At 38.8% G+C, this 13,612-nt stretch overlaps 1 protein-coding gene across 5 annotated transcripts in view; it reads left to right on the forward strand.

Annotated features, from left to right (window-relative positions):
- GABPB1 (GA binding protein transcription factor subunit beta 1) overlaps window positions 1-13,612 on the forward strand; it is a 79,591-nt gene that overhangs the window by 1,268 nt on the left and 64,711 nt on the right. For 2 of the 5 annotated variants that reach the window (XM_007455531.1, XM_007455532.1), the window contains exon 2: window positions 5,579-5,602. The exons of the other annotated variants lie outside the window; for them this stretch is intronic. The gene's annotated coding sequence lies outside the window, so the exon portion shown is untranslated. The remainder of the gene's footprint in view (window positions 1-5,578; window positions 5,603-13,612) is intronic. 5 annotated transcript variants of the gene reach the window in all.

A 13,612-nucleotide genomic window follows, 5' to 3' on the forward strand; every position in this document is an offset into this window, starting at 1 on the left:
GACCCGCCGCTCTCTTTGTCTGGGCGGCCTGATCGCACCGCCTGGCTCGCCGGAGCGGGGAAGGGACGGCGGGGGCGGCCGGCTTCGGGTGAGATGTGCTGCTGGGCCCGCGGGGCCGGGTGGCGCTCGGGCCGCCGCGGGAGCGGCCGGCCTGGACAGGGTTAACGGGAGCGCCCGACCGGCCCTGCGCTGGGCCGCCCCGTCGACTGCCTCGGCCTTGGGGACTCGAGTCCCTGAGGGGACGAAGCTAGCCGCTCAGGATGCTGGGCACTTCTGTTCTTGGGTCTTAGCCGCCGGGATCTGCGGGTGCAGGGCCTCGGGGAAGAAGTTAGGAATTTTGCCAGGTCATTTCTGCCTGGGCACGGTTAATCAGTGTGTATTTAGTGTGTTTCGTTGAAACTCTTCTACCGTGTTGAACCAGCGTGCCTAGCCTCAAGGGTGCATCGTGAAAACTGAAACCAAAGGAACGATATAGGCCTGCTTTGTGTGTGTTTTCCACTTGAAGCCTGTTTTCAGTACACAGACTGTTGCTTTAAACCTGATTGGACTGTGGCGAACAGACATCTGTTCAAAGGGGGGGCAGAGACCACAGTACTTCTGAAGGGGGCTTGGTAATATGGAAATATTTTAAGTGCTGTCTCTGGACACTGATTTGCTGTCTCGATTCAGGCAAGTTACTTTCTGAAGTAATTTTTATCTGGAAAATGGTTTGATGTAGCGAGTAAATGATCCTTGTACAGTAGTTTGCCATCCCAGAATTAAAGAAGCACCATAGTTTATTATGCAGAAGTTCGTGGTCAAAAGTACTTTTTGCAGATATTTATCTCACACATAGACCCAGCCAGCTTACTTCAAATTTCTTCTCATTGACTTGTAACCATCGACCTTGACACTTCCACTTTCAGGCTCAGATTTTGAATTTAAGGAAACTAAAGACGGCTTTATCTTTTTTCTTAACTTTTCTCTCTTTTGAAGTATTTATTTTCCCAAAAATAACAAAAGAAAAATCCATTGCATGTTCACATCAGTGACCTTTTAGGCAAGAGTGACATTATTTTGCATTTCTGCAAATCTTTAATGTCAGGTTTAACAGAAGATAGCTAGATTCTTAAACCTACTTCTGCATTCAGTCTGATGTGGTGTCACACCATGTAACCACTGGAAAACACTATGCTCATGCCTTTTTTAAAAAACTAAAAAATGTGTCGTTTCTATCCTGCTCTCACAAGTCAAATCAGGATGTTATTATACAAGACACACTTAAAAAATACGGATAAGAAGGTTGATTCCTGTGCTTTTTTCTTGGACTCCAACTTTTTTTCAGTTTAGAACATTTGAAAAAATTTTAAGTGATTAAACTTAATTTTTAATTCCACAGCTTATTTTTAATGATGTACACAAGTAAACCATGAATTCCGTGTTAGATTTGCTTGTGAAAACTTGTATGTAAATGGAATTTTTGAAGATAGGACACTTTCAAAGCAATATAGGAGTGCCAAATTTAAAAGGAATCCTGCAGTGAAACCTTTGGTGAAACAGTGCTTTTGTATTATAATGTGTATACAAACTTAGAGTTAACTGTCTGTAACTTAGAGTTCGAATTGTCTATCTCTTTGAATCAATCTGGGTTTTCTAGGCTGGGGGGCAATTAAATGGTAGATGTGTGAAAATTTAAGGCCATACTTACTTTGGTTTAATGGTTTTGAAATGAAGCTAAATTCACTTCTAGTTGTTTTGTGAACTTTAGTCTGATTCTGTCAGTCTGTAGTTCTGTTCCATCAACAGGAAGCATCTGGTCATTCTTCATGTAATTGTTAGAAAATGCCAGGTATATTTTTAATGTTTGCTATTCAAATGAAAATAAATAGATTGGATCTTGGTTTGTCCCCCCTACCCTCAACTCTAGGATATATTTATAATGGGCCTCATCGTCCATAGAATGGACTTTTTTTTTTGGCCCTTGAGTACCTCAAGTTAGAAATAGTAACAAGTAAAGCAAACAAGTCGTTAGGGATTCAGAAGTCATTGCAAGAAATTTTGACTCCTGAATTAATTTTGAGGGTGCAGTGCCCTTTTGCAAGTAGCTTGAGTGTGGATGGGCTCCATCTCTTCTCTGCAATTGCTAAAAAACAAACTGAAACAAAACCTTAGAGTTCAGGGCAACTTAGTTTTCTAATCGTTTATTTGGTCCCAGAGCTTTCCAACTAGTAATCATATGTTTCTACAGCACTAATGTGTCTACCTTGGGACAACGATAATTAGTAGTAGTACACTTAACTTTTTCTGAAGATGTTTGTTCCATCATGCTCTCTAGAAGGTCAGTTTATTAGTATTAGTGCCTATGTGTTACCTCATAATGTTGACAACAGTGCTCTGCACAGAGAAGATGCTTTGGTGCAGTCAACTGTCAGTTCAGTCGTTGGTGGGCTAGTGCACTTTTATTTGGGCTGAGTATGTCCATAATGTAAGTGTAGAGGCTTAAGCATGAAGTGATTTCTCCACTGAAGGTAAATCCACTTGCAGGACCATTGATCCAGATTTCTAGAAATAGAAATCTAAAACTCTTAGCCCGAGTTCTCTTACCTTTAATGGGAATGATTATAAAGGTTGGCAGTTAGGGCCCAAGATGCTAATGCACAAATAGTGTGGAAAAGACTTGATCATTTTAACTGTACATTTAATAAGAATCAACACTTACAATTTTTTTAAAAAGTAATTGTCATTTTGAAGTTGGTAGAACAGCATATAGAAAGAGCAAGGTGTTAGCCCCACTTTACTTTTTACTAGTTGTGTTATACCTGGGGTATTATGTCAGATTTTCAGGTAGCATATGATATATCATACTGTAAGTGGGACCTTGCGGCAATCAGTTCTCAAACTTTGTATCAGAATCACCTGGAGATAATTAAAAAAAACCATGGAGGCCCAAGCTTAAGTAAGATAGGAACTGGGCCACTCTGTTTTTCTCACATTCCTTAGGTGACAATCAGGTTTAAAAAGCACAACTATAGAGCATAGCCAGAGAATTCTGATCATGGGGGAAATGGAAAGGAGGAAAAGTTGAAAAACTGTGATGTTTGGCCCAAAAAAGAGGAGCTCATCTAAGAAATGATAGCAGTATTTAAATATTTGGAGGTCTGTCACACAGAAAAATCAGGTTTGATTTGACTAGAAAGAAGTAGGATCAAGAGGTAGAAGTTAGAAGGAGGCAGATTTCAGCATTCTTCCAAGAAAAATTTCCTCAAAACAGTAAAAATATAATGGGTTGTTTTGGGTGGCAGGCTGTCCCCTCCCACTGACAGTGTTAAAGTTAGGGATTCAAGGGTAGAGGAAATGATGTGCTGAATGAGGATTTGGGCCAGGTTTCGTTAAGTTCCCTACAAACATTTTATGAAATCTGTCTAGGCTTGCAGGTATAAAAGTGGAAGAGCAAAAGCTAATTGAAACAAGCTGGGTAGCTTAACTGGATCATAGTTTTCATTTTCTTGGATAAAGAGAAATGAGTATTAAGTGAGAGAGCTATTTGATGAAGGTTTCAAACCCAGCTGTGATTTGGCAGATTCAAAGCCTGAAAAATAGGCATACCTTCTGATGTGGAAATTCCTATTTAAATGAATTTATTTTGGTGTAGTAAAGATATGCCAATAAATTGGTAGCTGTTTACATACCAGTTGCAGCATTGTTGATAATAAAAGCTGTATATTGACACGTTTGACCCTCCTCCCCACATTAATAATGTAGTGGGTTATATTATCCCCCATTTTTCAGAAGAGAAAACTGAGGCATAGAGAAATTAGGTAGCTTGCCCAAGGTAGCAGAGTTAGTAATGTGGAGCATGGACTTGATTCCAAACAGTTTGACCCCCAGAGCCGGTCACTCAATGCTGTGGAATTATAAATAAATATTTCACAGTGATTGTTAGGGTACATCCCTACAGTGGGGTACTGCCTAGCCATTAAAATGATGGTTAGAAGAATAAAAACATGAAATTATGTCTTGGTGTATGTTAAGTGAAAAAAGTAAATTTAAAAACATGATTTTATTTTGATTAAATAACATACATTGACATCTGGAAGGAAATGTACCAAACTGTTAAGTGGTTATTTTTGAGTGTAAATTTATAGGTGATTATTTTGTTTTTACTTATACAAATTTTCTTACTTCTACAATGAATATGTATTGTGTATTGCTTGCGATTAAAAAGATATTAAGGTGTTATATTTCAATAAAAAATTAAAAATATTAGCATAAGCTGAGGAGTTTTGATTTTATACTGTGTAGTTTATGCAAGTTGACTAAGGAATTGCACATAAATGAGAATTTGTAAGTGCATGAAGTGTTCTGTATTTAATGAACACATGAAGTGTTTGATTCTTTACCATTCTAAAAGTAATACATTAATTGAATAGAGAAAAATATCACTGACTCCTACCACCCTACTGTAATCAGTTCTATATTTTGTTATGTTTTCTTCACCTTAAGTGTAATATTTTAAATGTTGTATTCATCCCAGCTTAGTCACTCTCTGGCTCTGTGACTTGCTTAATCTCTCTGTGCTGCACTTTCCTCCTTTGTAAAATTTGAATAATTATAATACCTACCTCATGGTGCTTGGAAGGATTAAATGAGTTACTGTATATAAAGTGATCAGAACAGTGTCTGACACATGGTTAATAGCTCAGTAAATGTTAGCAATTATTGTAGGATCATAGTCAACTAAAACCCTGTGGTCTAATAGGTTTTGGAATTAAGAATTTTTTGGATATAGCTAAGGTAGTGTTATGTAACCTTTCAACAGTCCAGTGCAGTAGCCTTCAAACAAGTTACTATTTCTGCAGCAAAATGTATGAATGTTTACACTAAATGGGGTAAATAAAGACTAAATAGCTTCATGTCAGTTTCGGTAAGGTTTTACTGCCAAATGCATTATTTTGGGTTTCAGAGCTTTTTTTGGTTTTGGAATTGCAGTTAAGGAACCTGTGGAATTTACTTAATTTTGAGTCCTATTTTATTTTAATATTAAAACATTTTTAATATTAAAGCATGTCTAGGAGGTCTACGATCAAGGTGCCGGCATCATTGGGCTCTGGTGAGGACCCTCTTCCAGGTTGCAGACTTCTCTCTTGTATCCTCATGTGGTAGAAGGGGCAAAGGGACCTCTCTCAGGTCTTTTTATGAGAACATTAATCTCATTCGTGATCTGCCCTCAAGACTTAATCACCTTCCAAAGGCCTCACTTCCAGTGCCATCACTTTGGGCATTAGGAGTTCAACATAAAATTGAGGGGTGGGGAGACACAAATATTCAGACCATAGCATACAGTATGGTGTGTGAGTGAATGATCTAAAAAATTTCTTACATCCTAACTGGCTCGTGTGAACTCTGATCTTTGCGATTACTCCACCTATGTTCCTTTATCTATTTTTTTTTTCCATAGGGACCCTCAATTTCTCTCCCGTAGCTTATTCCTGTGTGCATTATATATAGCCTGAACTTGAATCAGTCACTTTTTCATATTTTACTGGGCTCCTGTTGTCAAATCTTCCTACCCATCTATTTCCTCTGTTCTTCCTCATAGGTCACAGTGTATTTGTGGAGGAAGGTGAGTAATTATGAAAATTTTTGGCCACTATAAATTTATGCTGGACAGATCCAATGGACCCTTGCTACTTGGCGATCATTTTATTAATCTAATATTTTGCTTTTGTTTCATATATCTTCCTCTTTCAGAAGGTGCCATTGACTTCTACTTAATTGAAAAAGAAAATAGAATACAAGCTTGCATTTTGTTTTGTTTTGTTTTCACCATGACAAATCTCTATTCTTTCACCTTATTTTGTAAACTGAATGGAAGAGGAATTTTGCTTTTCTAGGAATCTTGCTGCCATACTTAACTTTTCCTCTGATCACTTTTTTTTTTTTTTTTTTGCGGTACGCGGGCCTCTCACTATTGTGGCCTCTCCCGTTGCGGAGCACAGGCTCCGGACGCGCAGGCTCAGCGGCCACGGCTCACGGGCCCAGCCGCTCCGTGGCATGTGGGATCTTCCCGGACCGGGGCACAAACCCGTGTCCCCTGCATCGGCAGGCAGACTCTCAACCACTGCGCCACCAGGGAAGCCCTCCTCTGATCACTTTGATGGTTATCTCCAGGGGTTTTTCCTCCTTACCTTCAAGTATATACAGACTTCCATATTTGGGGAGAAAAAAATAAACTTTTACTATTGCTACTGTTCTTTCTAGCTATCTTCCTCATTTCTCTTTTTTATTTCAAAAATTTTAAGACCTTAGTTAAAATTTCTGCCCTCAGCTCTTGCTGCCCTCAGCCCTTTTACTACTTCTTCCCTAACTTACTGCAATTTTGTAATGACATTACATGTGAATGTGATGTATTCAAACTGTTGCTTCAAGGGACATCCTTTTTTCCAATGGTACTGGCTTCATCCTGATTTTATTCAGTTAGTGTATATGTGTTACTGTTGACTTCCACCTAGCCTTCTTAACTTTCTTTCCTTCCTTTTCATGTTAGTGTGCATCCTGATTTTCTCTTTCTGGCTACTACATTTATGTTTTTTTTTGTGGTTGTTGTTTCATGATCCTCTTAACCACGGTCATTATTATTCTCAGTACTTGGCCCTCTGCTCACCTCTCTTTGTCTCTTCTCCATGGACGTTTTATATGTTTATATGTTCATCAGTGTGTACTCTCCAGGTTTATGTCTCCAGTGGTTTACTGAATACTTTCATTGAGAGGCTCAAGGAATTTCCTTCACTTTTTGATTTATTATTACCCACCTTCCACCTACTCTGTTTTTCTTTGTTTTATCATCATCATACTTAAATCTTTTTTTTGCTGAATTAATTTATTTTATTTATTTATTTTTGGCGGCATTGGGTCTTCGTTGCTGCGCATGGGCTTTCTCTAGTTGCAGCAAGCAGGGGCTACTCTTTGTTGCGGTGCATGGGCTTCTCATTGCAGTGGCTTCTCTTGCCGTGGAGCATGGGCTCCTGAGCGCAGGCTCAGTAGTTGTGATGCGCAGCCTTAGTTGCTCTGCGACATGTGGGATCTTTCCGGACCAGGGATCGAACCCGTGTCGCCTGCATTGGCAGACGAATTCTTAACCACTGTGCCACCAGGGAAGTCCCCATGCTTAAATCTTAAAGTTGTCTGTGATACATGTTTCTCCTTTATTTTGTATATCCATCAGTCAGCATGATTCTTTAGATTACTCTTTACTGGATCTCTGTTTTTGGGATTCTGCATTGCCTGTTATTTGCCCTTTCTAACTTTAGAGTCACCTTCCTCCAATCCATCCTTCATATGGCTGCCAGAATAATTTCCCTAAAAAGTTTTTTGAACCCATTGCTGCTAAACCTAAGCAGTCTGAAGAGAGAACATGTGCTGTTGACCTTTGCACTCTGCATTGTGCCAAGCAAAGTGAATTGAACTTGTGCTGAATAAATGTTTGAATGGATCACCGTTTGCTCAAAACATAGAACGACTCCCAATTGTCTGCAGGATAAAGTCCAAACTCTACTTTCTGGCTTTCAAATCTTTTCATATTACAGTCTGCTTCTTCAACCTTATTCTTTACTCCTTAACATTAGCAAGGTAGTATTTCCTCTCTGTACTACACCATGCTTAGGCATAACTCTATCTGTTCTTCCTTTTCCTTTTCCTTGCCTGTCAAAACCTATTCAGCTTAACAGTGCTCTGTGCCAGGCACTGTTCTAATCTCTGGTGTTACAGTAATGAACAACACAGAAGACAAAGTCTGTTTTCTTGAAGCTGTCATTCAGGGTGGGGGGAGAGAGGGCACAGTAAACAAATGTCAGGTGGTAATGAGTGCAATGAAGAGTAAAACTGGATAAGGGGATAGAATGGTGGGAAGTGACTCCTATTTTAGGTGATCAGAGAAAGCTTCTCTCTTTGGGTGTCCTGAAATGAGGGAGTAAATAATGCAGTTATCCAAGTAAAGTGCTTTCTAGTCAGAGGAAACATCATCTCCAAGATCCTAAGCTGGGAACATGTTTGGCTTGTTTGAATAGTTACTAAGACCTGTGTGGCTAGAGCAGAATAAATAAGGGGAAGTGATAGATGAGATTAGAGAGGTAGTGGGGAGCCAGATGATGCTTCAGATGGTTAAGTCTTTCATTGAAGAAGGCTTCCTGACTATACTTTTGTTTGTTAATTTAAAGCTTCTCCAAACCCATATAGCAACTATGGAAGTAGCTTCCAAATTATTTTTTATTGTGACCCACAGTAAGAAGTGTATTTAACATTGTTAGCATACAAATGTATTGTTGTTTGTGTATTGTGTGTATGTGTGCACATGTGTATGGCTGGAAGAAATTCATGAAACATGACTTTACTATATTTGATATATGCTGATATTTTTTAAAGTGTTGGTTTTAACCCATTAAAATTATTTCATAGTCTGCTAATGGGTTATGACCACAGTTTGAAAAACACTGATCTGTGGTACATACCCACTTAAAAAAAACAACAAACCAGGGCTTCCCTGGTGGCGCAGTGGTTGAGAGTCCACCTGCCAATGCAGGGGACACGGGTTTGTGCCCCGGTCCGGGAAGATCCCACATGCTGCGGAGCGGCTGGGCCCGTGAGCCATGGCTGCTGAGCCTGCGTGTCTAGAGCCTGTGCTCCACAACGGGAGAGGCCACAACAGTGAGAGGCCCGCGGGCCACAAAAAAAAAAAAAAAAAAATGACATGAGGGCAGTTTGGTATCTATCAGAATTACAGTTGTATTTACCTTTGTCTCAGCAACCCTACTTAAGGGAATTTATCCTACAGTTATATGAAGTGAAATGATTCATCTACAAACTTATTAATTGCAGTGTTGTTTATAATAGCAATAATGTCCACCTATAATAAACTGAGGCATATCCACACAATAGCATACTAAGCAGCTATACAGAAAATGAGGAAGCTCTCTATGAACTAATAGGAAAAGATCTTCAGGATGTGTTAAGTAAGAAAAGCAAGTGCAGAACAGTATATATAGTAATGCAATCTTTTGGTAACTATAGAAATACTCGAAGGATACCCAAGAAACTAGTAAAGGTGAATAATTGTGGCTGGGAGGAAGATGGGAATGGCATAAATACTTTCATTGAGACTTTTCAATGTATACATTTCTGTGTTTTGGATTTTTGAACTATTGAAAAAACAGAAAAGGAGAAGTGAAGTAGCCTGTATAGGACTTGATCAACTGTATGTAGAGACATGAGGGAGAGGAAGGAGTTGAGGATAGCTCCTGGATTTCTAATTTGGGAGGTAAACGTGGCGGTAGTGTCATCAGGGATACAAGAGGAAGACTAGGTTTTGACATGTGCATGAGAAGTTCTGGTTGTGCCAATTGACAAATGCTTACTCCTTTTCTGTTGCGTGTATGTGTGTGTGTATAATTTATGTGCTTTAGATATGGTACTAGAGGTTAAACGTGAATAGTAAACAGTCATCAATAAACACTTTTTATGCTTAGATTACAGACATATTCTTTTTTTTTTTGGAGAACAGCTTTGTAATGATGTCATAATTTTACAGTCAAATAGGGACATTGGTGTGCACAGATACTGATAGAATGTAGATAAAGAATGTATGTCTGATAAATACATAGCTTATATGGGAAGTAGGAACTTAATTTATTAGCATGGTTCCAAATTAATCTTTTGATGCCTGAAATTCAAAGAAATAAAAAAAAGAAATAAAAATGGCTTTTGAATAACAAAGTGATCTTTAAGGTATTTGAGATTATATTATAATATCTCCTTTATAGGAGATCATAAAAGTATTTTTTTTAATATGGTACATTGGGGAGTAACTGTGTAAGGCAAAGGTTTTAACCTAATGAAGGAAAGGAATCATGAAATGCATGGATGTTGCCTAAAACAAGCTCTTGCTGTATAATTTTGGGTTTAAACTTTATTTGAATGAGTTATAGTTCAGAATCTGATTTTAGAGGCCCTAATTTATCCATATGAGTTTTGATTTCTATTTGGCTAGAGTGAAAAAAATAAAAGGGGAGCACAGATAAAGCACATACATGCCAGGACTTGCAAATGAATTAGTAGTTCTTTTCTGGGTTTATGTTAACAGGGATTTGGGTGTGGAGTAGCAATAAAAAAGAGCTGTTAAGTAATTCCTGCTTGAGATTTAAAATTTTAACCATTTTATATCTGATGAGAAGATGTTGAACTGGCAATAGTTTTCTTTCAAAAATGCTTTAAAAATTACAAATAATGTTACATAGGATCATGTAACAATTGGAGATGGTCTTGTTTTTTTGTTTTTGTTTAAAAAAATTTTTTTATTTGGCTGCGCTGTGTGGCATGTGGGATCTTAGTTCCCTGACCAGGGATCGAACCCATGCCCCCTGTAGTGGAAGCGTGGAGTCTTAACCACTGGACAGCCAGGAAAGTCCCTGGAGATGTTCTTGTTTGAGTGAGGGTGAAACTTTTGTAGCCTCCAACCTGTACTTACTCCTTCACCCCATGTTTTTCTCAGTACTGCAGTCCTCTGGAGCTTTTGGGAAATGCTGAATTGGGCTTGGCTACAGTTTTGGCTTGGATCAACTCATATATATCTTATATATCTTTGATATGTCCAGTTGAGTGGACAGTGATGGAAAGGATGGTGATAGCACAGTGTATAGAAATTAACTTTAATTCAAGAAGGATTTAGTTAGTGGTTCTCAGTTGGAGTGATTTTGCAATATCTAGAAACATTTTTTTGATATCATAAAATGGGGAGGGGGTTGCTACTGGTATCTAAGGGTAGAGACCAGAGATGCTGCTAAATGTGGAGAATGCCTTGCTAGTTGAATACCCACTATGTATGTAGCACTGCCCTAAAGTAGTTACGGGTGCAAATGACACTACAAGAAAGTTTTGTCTCTCCCCACAAGAAACTTAAACCTAGCTAAAGCATCTCAAACTTAACAAGTCTGTGGCCAAGCTCTTTAACACGTGACCCACCCTATCCCACTTTGCCATCTTTATTTCAGTAAATAACCCCACTTTTCATCAAGTTGTTCAGACTAAAAACTTAGTTATTATCTTTGACTCCTCTTTTTTTGTGTGTGCATTGACATCTGATACATCAGGAAGACCTGTTAACTATATTTTGAAATATACCTTGAATCTGGGTAATGGTGGGATAGATTGCTTAAACCAGTTCTCTTTTTGAAAACAACTGAAAAGGCTGGATAAGATATATAAAGCACTACCTTAAGAGCTTTGAAGAACTGGGGAGATAGTGGAATCTGGTAAGTCAAATTCTGGAAGAAAGCCTAAACCAAGAGAGGTTAGCAGAATACCAAGAGAGGTTAGCAGAATACCTAGAGAACTAAAGCCACTTTTGCCTTGAGTATGTTTGCTGATACCAGGAAATTTAGGTTTCTCTTTATCAGCCTTGTGGGATGAGATGGACAGAAATCAAAACTCAGAGCCTACCCACATGTGGACAGGTAAAGTCTTTTAAGAGATCCTTCCTTGTTAGGCTTGAACTCCATGTCTACACCTGAGAGGGAAGGATGAACCAGAACTAACTCCTGATTCCCTTTCATTGCCTACCTCCCAGTCAAATATGAAGGGACTTCAGGGCAGGTTGTCTTGGTACTGAGCAGAACAGGAGAAAAAAAAGAAAGGAAACAAAACTCTCTACAAAACTGTGATCACAGCCTAGCTATGTAAGGGAAGCTTAAGTCATGACTTAATTTAGGTTGGTCCCTGACTGGTATTATCCCTCAGGTGTTTGACAGAAGCAAATGCAAATGTTCCTTTGAGGAATGCTCCTTCATCTTATGCTTCCCCACAAATAATTTTTGAAGGACAATGATCAGCACATAGTCAAAGATAACCAAGCAAACAAAGGAGACAAGGAAACATGGGCAAGAACCAGCGGAAGCAATAGCAGAAAGATTGTCACAGGCATCATATATTAGAATTAGAAGATACATGATAAAGCAGCCATGATTACTGTGTTTATAGAAATAAATAACAAACTTGAAGACAGGAAACAGGAAAAAAAAAGTGGCGTAGTGGATTTGAAAAAAAACCAAATACAACTGCTGGAAATAAAAAATAGAGTAACTGAATTAAAACTTAATGATATAATTTGCAGCAGATTACAGACATCAGGAAAATTACTGAACTGGAATATAGATCAGACAGCATTATCCAGGATGTAGGTTAAAGACAAAAAGATGGAAAATATAGGTGACAGGGTAAGAGATATGGAGGATAGAGTAAGAAAGCCTTAATTGGGATTCCAGAAGAAGAGGAGAGAGAAAATAAGACATTTAAAGAGGTGATTGCTGATGTTTTCCAGAAACAGTGAAAGGTTCCAAACCAGGATTCAAGAATCCCAGTGAATCCTAATTAGGATGGAAATAATTCCACACCTAGACACAGCATAATGAAATTGCAGAAAACCAGTTCCATAAAAATCTAAAAGTAGCTGGAGGAAAAGAAGATAACCATCAAAGTAGCAAGAATTAGGCTAACAGATGACTTCTCAACAACAAAGAAATCAAAAGATAATGAAATGATGTCTGCAATATGAAATGAAAAAAAAAAACCTGCCAACCTAGAATTTTGTACCCAGTGAAAATATCATTGAAGAATGATGGTGAAATAAAGATATTTTAAACAAAAACAGATTGTTACCAACATTTATTAAAGATAATTTAAGGGCTTCCCTGGTGGTGCAGTGGTTGAGAGTCCACCTGCCGATGCAGGGGACACGGGTTCGAGCCCCGGTCTGGGAGGATCCCACATGCCGCAGAGTGGCTGGGCCCGTGAGCCATGGCTGCTGGGCCTGTGCGTCTGGAGCCTGTGCTCCGCAACGGGAGGGAGAGGCCACAACAGTGAGAGGCCCGCCTACCGCAAAATAAATAAATAAATAAATAAATAAATAAATAAATTAAACAAGCACCATTCAATAGAAGTTTCTGTGATGATAGGACTATTATTTGTGCTGTTCAATATTGTAGTTATAAGTTACATAGGACTATTGAGCACTTGAAATGTGGTTATTGTGATTGAGGAACTGAATGTTTTTTGTTTTGTTTTGTTTTTTTGCGGGCCTCTCACTGTTGTGGCCTCTCCTGTTGCGGAGCACAGGCTCCGGACAAGCAGGCTCAGCGGCCATGGCCCACGGGCCCAGCCGCTCCGCGGCATGCAGGATCTTCCCGGATTGGGGCGCGAACCCATGTGCCCTGCGTTGGCAGGCGGACTCTCAACCACTGCGCCACCAGGAAAGCCCAGAACTGAATGTTTTATTAATTTAAATTTAAATGAGCACATGCACCATATTAGTGCATTTCCAAAGGATATACATCAGGCAGAATGAATCTCATATGGTAGGAATAAAATGTATGAAGGGCTGAAAAGTAAAGAAAGTGATGTATATTTAGAAAATGAAAATGAATATGGACTGCATAAAACAGTAAAAAATATCTAATGGATTAAAAAACAAGGCAATAGGAGAAGGGGGATGTGGGGTTTTAGGGTCCTTATCTAGTAGGAGGGTAAATTAAAAAACAAAACTGGAAAACTTTAAATACATAAAAGGAAAGGAAAGAGTGTAATGAAC

The sequence above is a fragment of the Lipotes vexillifer genome, unplaced genomic scaffold (assembly GCF_000442215.2).
Source record: "Lipotes vexillifer unplaced genomic scaffold, Lipotes_vexillifer_v1.1 scaffold24, whole genome shotgun sequence".
Lineage (NCBI taxonomy): Eukaryota > Metazoa > Chordata > Mammalia > Artiodactyla > Lipotidae > Lipotes > Lipotes vexillifer.